Source organism: Neltuma alba, unplaced genomic scaffold (genome assembly GCF_004799145.2).
Source record: "Neltuma alba isolate B1F8T4 unplaced genomic scaffold, ASM479914v2 tig00011202_pilon, whole genome shotgun sequence".
Taxonomy (NCBI): Eukaryota; Viridiplantae; Streptophyta; class Magnoliopsida; order Fabales; family Fabaceae; genus Neltuma; species Neltuma alba.
Window position 1 is genome coordinate 123,774 of NW_021635926.1, and position 12,883 is coordinate 136,656.

At 32.7% G+C, this 12,883-nt stretch overlaps 1 pseudogene; it reads left to right on the forward strand.

Moving 5' to 3' along the window:
* The first annotated feature begins 3,429 nt into the window (after positions 1 to 3,429).
* LOC114762233 (NAC domain-containing protein 72-like) lies at positions 3,430 to 4,894 on the forward strand (annotated as a pseudogene).
* Positions 4,895 to 12,883: the final 7,989 nt, after the last annotated feature.

The window sequence follows — 12,883 nt, forward strand, 5'->3', positions numbered from 1 at the left end:
TTGATGCAATTTTTTTAACCATGTTTCCTTCGTATAAAATTAGTGATTTTAAATATGGAAAAAATAATTTTTATTTTGAACAACATTAGTGGCTGATCCTTTCCGATCATAGTGAATAGTGATACGATTGTCGAGGGATGACGAGGCTTTGGGTCAAGGATAAGAACAACGAACCATTAAATCCAAAAAAAAAAAAAACTCAAGGACGAAACGAAGGACAGGTGTCGTCGCATCACACTGTTTTCCCAAATTGATCGGAGCCCATCTAACTCAACCTCTTCTTCCCCTCCAAATTCCCCCACTTGGCGTCAACGCTTCTCCTTCACCTTCAAATCCTCGTTTAGGTAGGAGTACCCTTTAAATGCTCTAAATATAGAAATTAATTAATTAATTAATTTTTAATATTACATATAATACATTAGTTCATTTTATTTTCTGTATTTATAATTTCTCCAAATTAATTTATCTAACTTATAAACTAATATTCTTCTGGTCATTGATATAAGAACTAATTAATTAGTTTGAATAGATTAATATGTTAATTGAATTAGTTAATGTGATTTTTTTTTCTGAAACTCCTCAAACATCATTTGTAATTCTTTTTCTCTCTCTCTCCTACTTAATTATTATGAGACAAATATCAATAGAGTTAATTTGAAAAAAATTGATAAATTTGTGAAATAGACTTTCTATATAAAACCAATATTAACTCTTTAATTAGGTATTATATTAAGAATCGGACAAGCATATAATTCAATGTTATATTGGGATATTTTACCTAAATCATGTTATATTTATTTTTAATCTTCTCCCCTCGTTAATTCGGCAACTTTTTAGTAAGAATTCAAAAAAGTAGTATTTATTTGTGCGTTCACATGATTAGTTGGATCTCATGGCACAAACCAGGACAAGATATTTTTACCAAGAAGAAAAAAAAAAAAAACACGACAAGACAAATATCCCAGCTTCCACCTCAAAAGTCGTTACTTACAGATAATTTTAGTACGGACTCACGAATGGAATACTTATACATCAATAATGTGATTTCAACATATATGCTCCCGAAAAGAATGGATTATATTAATGACATGAGTTGATGTAATAACAACGCAATGCCAGTGAAATAATAATATTTAATGATAATAAGTACATTAATACATAAAGTTGACTAAATTGCGGAAACTATATTTTTTTGGGTTAAAAAACTGAGAGTTTTGATTCAAGCAGCCCCAAGACTATATTTGCATTAAAAGAATTATCACATGGCCACGTAATGAATTAAATAGAGAGATAAATCCTATTCTGGGTAATCATAAATCTTCCACGTTCCAATTTCGTACGGCTTATTATTTATTTTGGAGTACCTTTTGAATGTGGATTTTGACCGAAAAAAGGCACGCCTATATCTTTGGGGCTCTTTTTTTGAAACGTCAGCTATCAGAGCAGAACAATCCCGTTCTTTACACACCCCTCCAAATTATTGACCTTGCCAGGCCACGTCACCTCCTTATCTTTCGGCTCACACCAAGCTCTTGTAAGGTCCCTACTCCCTTGGTATATGCTCTTTCCGCGTAGAAAACATAAAATAAAATTATTTTTAATTATACAAATATTTTGCATTTTTTGCCCAAAAAAACAAAAGAGCATTTTGGAGAATTGGCTCGGAAGTTGGAAGAATTAACTTGAATCAACTCAATACTTAAAAAGATGTTTTCTAACTCATGAATCAGCTACTCCCTCTCGTAATTAGTGTTCTCAAAGTAGTTATTTATAGTTAATCTCTCTTGATAATTTGTGATATAATCCTTCGGTCTTTAATATAATACTCATTTAACTAATTTGATTAGATTAAAGAAGATAGATAAGTTAGTTAATTATAAGAAATGTGACACATTTTTTCTAAAATATCATAATCATCTTTCTTAATACTTTCTCTTCATTTTCTACTTGATTATGGTTAAGAAAGTATCCATAAGGATAATTTATAAAAAATTAATAAATATGAGAAATGAGTCTAATATTTATGACTAATACCAATTCAACAACTGGGTTATATGTTAAGGATCAGAGGAGTATAGTTTTTTTGAAGCACCAATTGCATTAGACTATTAAAAAAAGGTGAGATCTGACCTTAAGAACTAATTCAAGATCCTCATTGATCCTGCATTGAATTGAACAAAATCTCGCAGAAGTATAAGAGTAGTCACTTCTAAATGGACCCATTTTTAATTGAATTTCCTGCGTATCGTTATTTAACAAAGCCGAGGAATTTTTTCTGAAAAATCAAAGCCATGTATTTTTTATTATAATATTCCTTACGTCCTTTTCTATAAGTAATAATATTATTTTCTTTTTTTTCTTAAATATAAGTAATACTTATAAATTGTCTTAATTTTTTTTAGCAAATTTCTTATTTTATCCTAATTAATTACTTAATTTAATATTCAATATGTTTATTATCTCATTTTGCAAATATTATTTCTCGTTATTGCACATTTTTTCTCTTTCATAATTTTTTTATTATAATAATTTTCTTATTCTCCTTTTTATATCTTCTCTCTTTCATAAATAATGATATTAACTAATTTTAACTAATTTTTCTGCATAAAAAAATCCAACGTTGCTTATAAAAAGAAAGGAAAAAGTATAATAATTATTTTTCATTTGAATTTTTTAATTTTATGTCAGCTTGCTAAAATAACACAATTATTAATTAATTAATACTTCAATGCATTGACATACTTGTGGCCTTCTCGTTGGAGGTTGATGAGTGAAAGAAACCCTAATCAGCTTATAAAAGAAAGGGATTATTACGCCAAAAGAAGAAAAAGAGCCAAAAAAGTGTACTTTAGCTGCTACGTGTCACCAAAATATGCTCCCACCCACCAGCCCCCCGTTCTTTCCATACCTCCGGCCTAACTCTCCTTCTCTCCCCTGGACACGTGCCCTTCCTCGGTGCCGACGTGCTTCAAACCCATGCGTGAAAAACGAATTTCCCAAACCACACACGGGCCTCTTTTAAACCTTCTAGAACCCTCCCCTCCCACCGACACGTGTCCACACTAACCTGTCACTCGCTTTTTTTCTTCATTCATTTTCAATGCAAACTATAGCCTTTTTCTGACGTGGCATGATATCAGACCGGTATGGCAGGGTAATTGGCTTAACAGCTGAGATAAGGGGAAATTCACCATTGTGTCCTTGACAGGTAGTAGTATGTGCATTGAACCGCCGTAAATCGTAGTATCAGATAAGGTCGGTCACATGGTGGCGTCGTATTTTTGGAACTGGGGTACGTGTCGAGCTATGACTAGCTTATAACTGGTGTGGGGCTCACTTACGGGAGTGAGACAAAGATCACCGTACTTATCTCGGTGGGTGTGTCCCTGTATAAATAACGACCACATCGGAACATCCTTCGTATTATTTGATCAAAGAAATAAAAGGGGAAAAAAATATTCTGAAGAGTTCGAGCTTCTTCTCCTTCGATCATCTTCATCGTGTATGTGTGAGAATGGGAGTTCCAGCGACCGACCCGCGTGCCCAACTGAGTTTGCCCCCGGGTTTTCGGTTTTTCCCTACCGACGAGGAGCTTCTAGTTCAGTATCTATGCCGGAAAGTAGCTGGCCACCATTTCTCTCTGCAAATTATTGGTGAGATCGACTTGTATAAGTTCGATCCCTGGGTCCTACCGAGTAATTACCTATTCCCTTATCTTTGAACGAATCTGTTGTTGTTCTGATTATTCTTTTTGCTAAATTGAATGTATTTGGTGCTAATTACGCAGGCAAAGCGATTTTCGGTGAGAAAGAATGGTATTTTTTTCAGCCCCAGAGACCGAAAGTACCCTAACGGGTCTCGACCCAATAGGGTTGCTGGTTCTGGATACTGGAAAGCCACCGGAACGGATAAGATCATTACCACCGAAGGCCGGAAGGTTGGCATAAAGAAAGCTCTCGTTTTCTACGTAGGAAAAGCACCCAAAGGCACCAAAACCAATTGGATCATGCACGAGTATCGCCTTCTCGACAATTCAAGGAAGAATGGTAGCTCCAGGGTACAATCTTTTCGCATAATTACATGCTCTGTTTTTTTGGCAGAGAATACTCTGTTTTCTGTTATTGAAACGTTTCTTATTCCTGTTGGATTTTGTGACGATGCAGCTTGATGATTGGGTTCTGTGTCGAATTTATAAGAAGAACTCGAGCGCCGAGAAGAATATGCTTTCAAGCGTTTCGAGCAAAGAATACAGCTACAGCAACCGGTCTTCTCCGTCGTCATCGTCCCACTTGGACGACATGCTCGAATCATTGCCGGAGATCGAGGACCGAAGCTTCACCCTGCCGCGTATGAACTCGCTCAAGGCGCTACCAGAAGACGAGAAGCTCAATTTCCATAACCTTGGCGCCGGAAATCTTGGGGACTGGGCTAACCCGGCGGTACTTAACTCAGCACCCGACTTCGTTCCCGGAAGTCAGGCTCAGGGGATGGTGAATTACAACCGGGGAAATGAACTTTTACGTCCCTTCGGTCTCTCAGCTCTGCCAGACGGGCTTGACAACGCCGGCACCGGTGGAGAAGCTTGGGAACTCAATGGAGGAAGAGGTTCAAAGCGGGCGAGGAACCGGGTCGGGAATTCCGGCGTGTACTTTCAGCCGAATTCGAACGTGGGAATGGGATTCTCGAACTCTATGGACCCATATGGATTCAGATACCCGGGTCAGGCGATTGGGTTCGGATCTCAACACTGAATAGATTTCATTTTCAGTTGGTGTAAATAATTTGGGGGGGGGGGGGTGATTTGGGCTAACATTTGGCAGATTAGCATTGAGTTGAGATTCCAGAACGTGGAAGGCGTGAAAATTTTGGTCCTCGTTTTTTAGCAATGGAGGAGAAAGAAGTAGGGAATCGGAGATATTCAATGAATCATTTTAGTGGAAGACTAAGATAAGAAGCAATAAGTTGGAACGTTCAATCTGAAAAATGATTTTAGTTAGGTTTTTCAATTTTTGGCTGAATCTAGTAGAAACACTCAGCCACCATTATTCATATATTGTACTTCGTTATGTCAAATATTTGTTTCAGTAGTCGCAAATCTGGCTCACATGATTAAGAAGAAGAAGATGATGACGACGAGAATGAATAAGATAATTGACGCTTTTTAAGTAACAACAGTTCTTGAAAATTGTTAACAACTTCCAAACCAAAGGACGTTGCGTTATTTTGTTCTATTAATTTTCTCTGTAGATTTTTGCAGACTTTTCAAAGGAGCTTCAGTAATGAAAAAGTCTACCTATCGATGTTGCATGTTAATAGAAGTTTTCATGTTAAAATTTAGAAGCTGCGTGGTAAACTCTATAACAATAGTAATGAAATTACTATTAGTAACATATTAGTATGTTTTTATCATTATGTTGCTGTGAAATAACGTCATTTATTTAATGTGATTATAATTTGGGCTGGAATTTCAAATCGCAAATTTAGGTTCAAATACACGCTCAATTAAAGATCCTCGTTCATTTGTTCCAAAAATATAAAGATCCCGAACGACATCATATTTAACCAATTGAATAGATTTACGAAGCCCAGAAGAAAAGCATGGGTCTGCGAGGCTTTATCATCTGGGCTGGGCTTGAAGTTGGGCTGGTTCATTCTCAAAACATTCGAACATTTGTAAGAAGTCCAACAATAAACTATGTTTGTTTCTTTCTTTCCCCTTCTCAAAACATTGGACCGCAGTTGACGTGTTTGTACTCTGTAATTGTGAGTTCTCATTTTTCAACTCTTCATTATTTCACTAATGAAAGTTAGATCTAATGGAAGAAGTGACAAGTCAGTGTTTAAATTCTTACTAACATGTGTCCATATTTAGTGCCCGACAATCAAACATGGTTGCCTTCGAGAGGGGACGTCAATTCCTTTTAATTACAAGTGGTTATACAATTAGTGCTTTGGAAAACATTAACTTTAATATCAAAAATAAGCGCTGATCAAGTTTATTTTTAACATAGTATATATAAAACTAATTAATAATAATTGGATGCATGCGCGTTATTACTTGGAGCTTATGCTAACATGACTAGATAGTGTCTATAATAGGTTGTTAGCTAAGTCTTTTTTTCTCGAAGTGCTAAATTTATTCTAAAACAATGATCATGATTACACATGCACACACAATTAGAGGGAACAAGGTATAATTAGGCTATCTTCTAGAAGAAAGAGTTTTGAAATGTCCATTTTTAAAACCTCAATATAATTGTGCTACATAATATTACAATTGCTAAGAAACTCTATATCTATAGGTCTTAATTTATCAGGTAAGCAGGATTGGACCCTAACACAAATTTTATTTTAATTATTCATCAAGATCTACAACTAAACGCCCCTTTACATTCATATTATTAACCAAAACACGACACAAATAAAATTAAGGTTTTAATGCTTAGACGCCCAGTTAACCAAGCCAGAGCTAGAAAAGGGACTAAGGGGGAAACAAATTAAGGCTCTGAAACCAATTAAAAACGTTGTCATCTAATAAGTTCATTATCTCTTAATTTGATCGTCGTGCTGAATCAACTTTTAATATATCTCTAACAATCTAATATTACAATTTTAATGAAACTATTTTGCGATGATCCGCATGATCAAACCAATCAAGTGAGCTTACTCTTAACTTTTTTTCCTTATACATGCAATATTAACAATATTACTAAGTGAAATATTATAATTGTTAATCTTGATGCAATTAGTCTTTCTTTACTAACATACATCAGGCATAAATTTTGTCCTATCGCATACGAACTTACTAGTTTCCTTCAACTTTTGTCCTATCATATGACTAATCCCAATTCATACTCGCCATCATGATACCTTTATAATAAGAAGTTTAATATATCAATTTTCATTTAAAAATTAAATAATTCACTGAAAAAATTATAATCAGCACAAAAGATTATATATTTTGGTGACATGCACCAATAGTTCAATCTCATGATTGTGGTGTAGCTTGCTCTGATTAACTAATAGTGAAATGTCTTGTTTCAAAAAGAGGCAAGTGAGTTGCATTTGCAAACAATGTTATATTAAAAATAATTAATTGACTTTAAAATTGTGAAAGCAACCCTAACTCGCAAATTTCTCTCATTTTTCTTTTTAGGGCTAAGCAAAGGCATGCCACTTCCATAACCCTGATTGCCTTTCTTAAGCTCTCTTATTAGATGACTCACCAAATCACCCTTTGTTCTATCTTCAGATTTAGTGTACCCTTTAAGATATGAAAATGACACAAAATAAATAAGTACATTGCATTTTTGGAGCATTAATTATTGCATATTATTGTAATTTCATTTCTCTTACGCTAATTTCCTGGTCACTCAGATCACATCGTGCCAAAATGAGTCAAAAGAGTTAAATTGACAAAAGTAATTAGAGTTTTCTTGGTTAATATGGTTGGTACCTGCTTTGGCCACGTCTGTGCATGTTTTGCTTGGATGTCATTTAACCTCATCATTAGACTAATGCTTGCTTTTAATTTTAAGCTAATTAGTCATTTGTCTTAACTATTTGATTTTGCAAAAATAGTTACTGTTTGACTGGGATGGGTTTAAATATTATCTTAAATCACCATACCTCTTTTTATTAAGACCAACGCTTGTGATTGATAATTCAGGCTATTTTATAGGCTATACATATATATATGTATGTATGTATGTATTGCCTATAAATTGATGCATTGAAATATAAGTTAATAATTATGCAAAATAGCGTTTTTGCATTGTACGTGGAAATTATTCTGCAAGATTAAATTGAGAAGCTTTATATATATATTTGGAGAACCATTATATTGAGGGGAAAGACGTTTTATAAAGATAAATCTTTAACGGAAAAAACTAATTAAGTAGCAATTTCATATAGTAGTTAAGGCGCTTGTTTCCGATGAAATTAAAGTTGGTGGATTTTTACATATAATTTATCTTATAACAAACTCTTGTCATTAATATTATGAACTCTTTAAAATTCAGTTGTTCTTATTAATTAGTGGTACATAAGTATGTTTTAAGTATATGGACAAAATAAACTAGCAATTTTTTTAATTATTAAAAGACAAATTTTAAAAATGATATTAAGAAGCATAACATTGTTTTACAAATAGTATTAGAATTATAATTTTTTTAATATATGTTGATTTATTTATAGTCTAAAATCTAAATTCTCTACATCTTCTTGTGCCAGCGCTCGAACTCAAAAATCCTTCAAGACTTTACCAATATTATTTTAGAAGCTTATTTTTCTAGCTTTGAATAGCCAAAATTTATTTCGAGTCCAAAGTTTGCGCAGGAAAATAGTGAATAAACTTCCAAAAGTTGAAGGCCCCATAAGAAAATCGACGAGTTACATTGAGAGAAGAAACACATTAATTAGTACTTCTAATAAATTTGAAAAAATATATTCTTGATCCCGGGGAAAAAATTAAACCAAAATTTAACTGCAGATAACTTAATTGCTATTTTGTTTGAAAGCAGAATTTAGAAAAGAAAAAAATAACACTTATGACAATTTTGGATTAGATATGCCTCCATGCTACCTTATGCGTGCAAGCATCATTTTGCGGCTTTATACATTAATATGATCCACGTGCAAAAAGAAAAAACCACCTTAACTTTGATAAATTCGACTAGCTAGCTAGCTAGCTTGATATTTAGATAAGCTTAAATTAATTTAATCCACACAAATATTTACATTTTGTTTTATTGGGACCATTTTGATCGATGTTTTCAATATATAATGACAAATAAGTTTCAAAGGTAGCTTGCATTTCAAATCAGATAAGGAAGAAGAAGTTTACATAACCAGTCATCGTTGTTCACTATTCATTCATGAGACTATAAAGTCACTTGGTAGTAAAATGTAATTATCTGTCATTAATTAGGATTATTACTACAATTTTATATTTTCAAATCGCCATAGATTATATGTCAAAGAACAATTCTGGCTTAGCTTTGTAGGTTGGACGTTAGGAATTGACTGATAAAACCGACGTGCTGTTGAGCGAATGGGCATGTGATGGAACTTTAGGGCATTTTTGGATTGACAGAGAATGGCGGAAAACGAAAAGGAATAAAATGCGTTTGATTTATATTTTCTTGAATTTAGTTTTTAAACAATCTTATAATTAATACTCCCTCCAATCCTTTAATATAAAACTCATTTTGGTAGTGTAAATTGTACTACAAAATAGGTCTTATATTGAAGACAAGAAGAATATAAATGAAGAAAATCTTCTATTTTTTCCCCTTCTTTCAATCCACACATTCCTTTTTGCAATAGGGTGTGTGGATGTCCGTAGACTTATATATTTCAATATATATTTTTTTTGTGTTGGTGATGTTGGAACTTTACATGTGGTTCAATTTCGGAATATCTAAAGTTGATGTACTGCTTCTGATTCTTAACATAAGAGTTAGTTAACTAATTTAAGCATATTAAGAAAAGTTTATTAAGTTAATTATTTGTAATAAATATGTGTTATTTTTTTCTAAAATACTTTTGTTAATAATATGTATTAGTTAGAATAACTATTTGTTGAAATTTTTAACATGTATAACTATTACAAGAACTACTTTGAAAAAAATAGATAAATATAAAAAGCAAAGTGAATTAATTGGAATTCTATATTTTTAATCAAATTAAATGTCAAATTAGCTCTTATATAAACAAGTGAGGGTAGTATTATGCTAATTAATTCACGTGTTTGATTTGACATAGTAAAGCAATCCAATGTAATTTTGATTACAACAGATTACAATAACTCAGGTAATTTCCATTACATAACTTTGGCTGTGTAATTTGGATTTAAGCTTAAATGACGCGGTGCATGGACATCTATACCCTTCATAAATCAACATTTAGATATTTATAACCTCTTTTTTAACTTGATAAAGTTTTAAAAAATCTTTTTGCATTCAGTTTAAATCTTTGTAAGCAAAATATAAATTTCATTCCGTGATTCTTTTATAGTATACCAAACAAAAATCATGTAATTTTATTTACATTAGATTTCCTCCTATTACATTCTTTATGATTTTTTGAACCAAACGGGCATAATTATTTTGTTGTTGTTGTTTATGTACTGATATAAGTTTATTAATTAGTGTATTTATTTTGATAGTAGATTTAAACGAGCGAGGAGACAATACCTGCAGGTTAAATAAACATTCTCAGCTGCTTAGGAGAAATTTTAGCTTTAGAATTCTCTAAATAAATCAGAAAAATATAAAGAACAAAAAAAAATATTGGAAGAAACTCCTTAATTAACCCCCGGCCCTTCAATGGATATCTATCATCCAGTTTTCTCCATGTACTTTCCTTGAAAGACACACTAGTTGTCATTATTATTATTATTCAAAGGCCAAGCCGAAAGGGCTTCATCGTCTGGTGAGTTACAGAATAATGGTGCATCATGATGCATAAATTAAAGATGATTTAGAAAATTCAAAAGGATGAGATGGATGAAAAGAGATCGGTTTGAGAGCTTTGTCATTTTAGGGAAGCGTGCGTGTTTGATTGTGATGTGGACAGAGAGATTAAAATGAGTGTGAGATGCCAAACTTATGGCCGTATGAGAAGGATGGATGACTCCGCAAGCTAACAGAAAGCCATGAGTAATAAGTCTCCATCACACGAAATCCCTTGCAAACACTGTTACAGTATTTGAAGGAGGGAATTAAGCATCATTTTCTGGCTTTCTTCCCCTCTAAAACTTGGTTCCTATCAACATATTGTAGTGCGTCATCGAATTTCTTCAGTTTTGTCATGTCTTAGATCTCAGTCATCTATTGTTTGGAGTCCAAGAAGGCCAGGCTATGAAATGGACGGTTAGGATTTTAGACTGGATAAGATGAAACTCTTTGAATATTTTGTGAAATTTGAACAACTGGAAAACAAAACTTTGGAAAGATGGGAATTAAAGGGAAAAAAACTAAAATGATGATTCGGATCTCTACTTCACAAAAAGTATAAAGAAAGATAAACATAGATCTAAAAGTTACTATGGAGCTCACATTATCAAAAGTTGCTATACTAGAAAAATTGAATTTAAACCAATGGTGATTAACTAATAAGCCTCGTGAAAAGGACTAGTCCTCACAATATGAAAAGTAATTGTTCAAATCTTTGTTAGAAGATGCGCATATACTTAACATCTAATAGTGTCTCGAATAGGTCTCCAACAGAAAGATACCTATATTTAATGATGAAAATTTTGTGATAGACTAAGATCTGTCAATAATTGAAGAAATTAGTGGCAATCTTGATGTTTGTCATTTTTGTTTCAATATTCATAATACATTGTTGCTTCAACTATTACATGTTTGTCAACAACGTGCATGTACTAATTGCAGTTACTCATTTCTACTAGTCCTTTGATTAGGCCAACCACAGTTCAAAGAGAAAAACCCATAAAAGAAAGGGGGGAAATCTAAAATCAGAAAGAAAAAGCAGTCGTTATCTAGATGTGATCATCGTCACATGTTCAATATTACCCTTTTCTGTGTTTTATAATGTAAAAGTATAAAGGTGCTGTTAGGTTTTCCACAAGAGATGGGAAAGCTGATTGATTAGTCTCATTTTGTGCAACCAACGTTCACGAGTAAGTTAATGATTAAATTTAAAAAAAAACTTAAAAAGAAGAAAAATGAAATTTAAGAAAAGTTTAAAGACAATTAACAGCATGTCATAAACTAAAGGCTCGACTTAATTGAAACTAAAGGCTTGACTTATTATTTCACAAATAACCTTCAGGTCTCTAAATCAAATCACACACACATGCACACTTGGTCATCTTAACCTTTCCTCACGTCATTAACTATATTAATTTGAATTATCATTTTATTTCCAACTCATGTATAAAGCAAACCTAGTTTGAAGAGATACATTTTTTTCTCCCTCTGAATACGCACTAAAAGAGATTAGTGTCAGTTGACAGAAGTTATACTTAGTCTGCCCACATATTTTTTTTGTAAAACTAGAAATTTTTTCATTCACATCCCATGTATTCCAATAAATAAAATTGATTATTTTAAAAAATTGAAAATTTCTTGTGTTAAATATGACTAACTGTTGGAAATTGAAATTAAAACAAAATTAGACCAAACAAGATATCTGAATTTTTCTTTTAAAAAAAAAAACATCTATGTACTTCTCCTAGTTTTGGTCTTTCGTCAGAACATGTGTACACACACACACATGTATGCAAGATGACAAAAATAAAAGTGTCAAATTGAACAGGCAATTGCAAAATTAATGAAAGATTTGATACAGAAATGAATGAGTGTGAAAAGTTAATTAGGGTTAAAGTACTGATAAGGTTCCTGATCCTTGAGTTTGCAATTTGGGATAATATGGACACATTTGTGGTCCAGATATACCAGTAGACAATGCCTTATTAAAGGTTAATTAGACGTCATTAAAAAGAAAAATTAAATTAATATTGAAACTAATTTTTCCTTCCATTGGGTACTATTGCTTCTACCATAGTGCGTGAGAGCGAGAGAGAGAGAGATTAGGGTTTTGGTCAAAGGGAATAAGGCCATTCTCTCTCTAACACACCAGCCAAATATCAACAGCTAATTATTCTGTTTAGAGAATAACACTGTAATTAATTAAGCCCTCACATTTCACAACCTGACGTCCGCTTTCTATGAGGAAATTCGAATTTAGTTGGTGAGGTGTTAAATCTATCTATCTCACACTGATATGCTGTGTAAAAGTGAATGGAATCTCAGTCTCTTGATAAGGTTTGCGAATAGTCTTATTAATGTTACAAAAGCTTCCAACGATTCCTAACTTCTTTTTAATTTTTGCATCTAATTATATTTCATCAAAA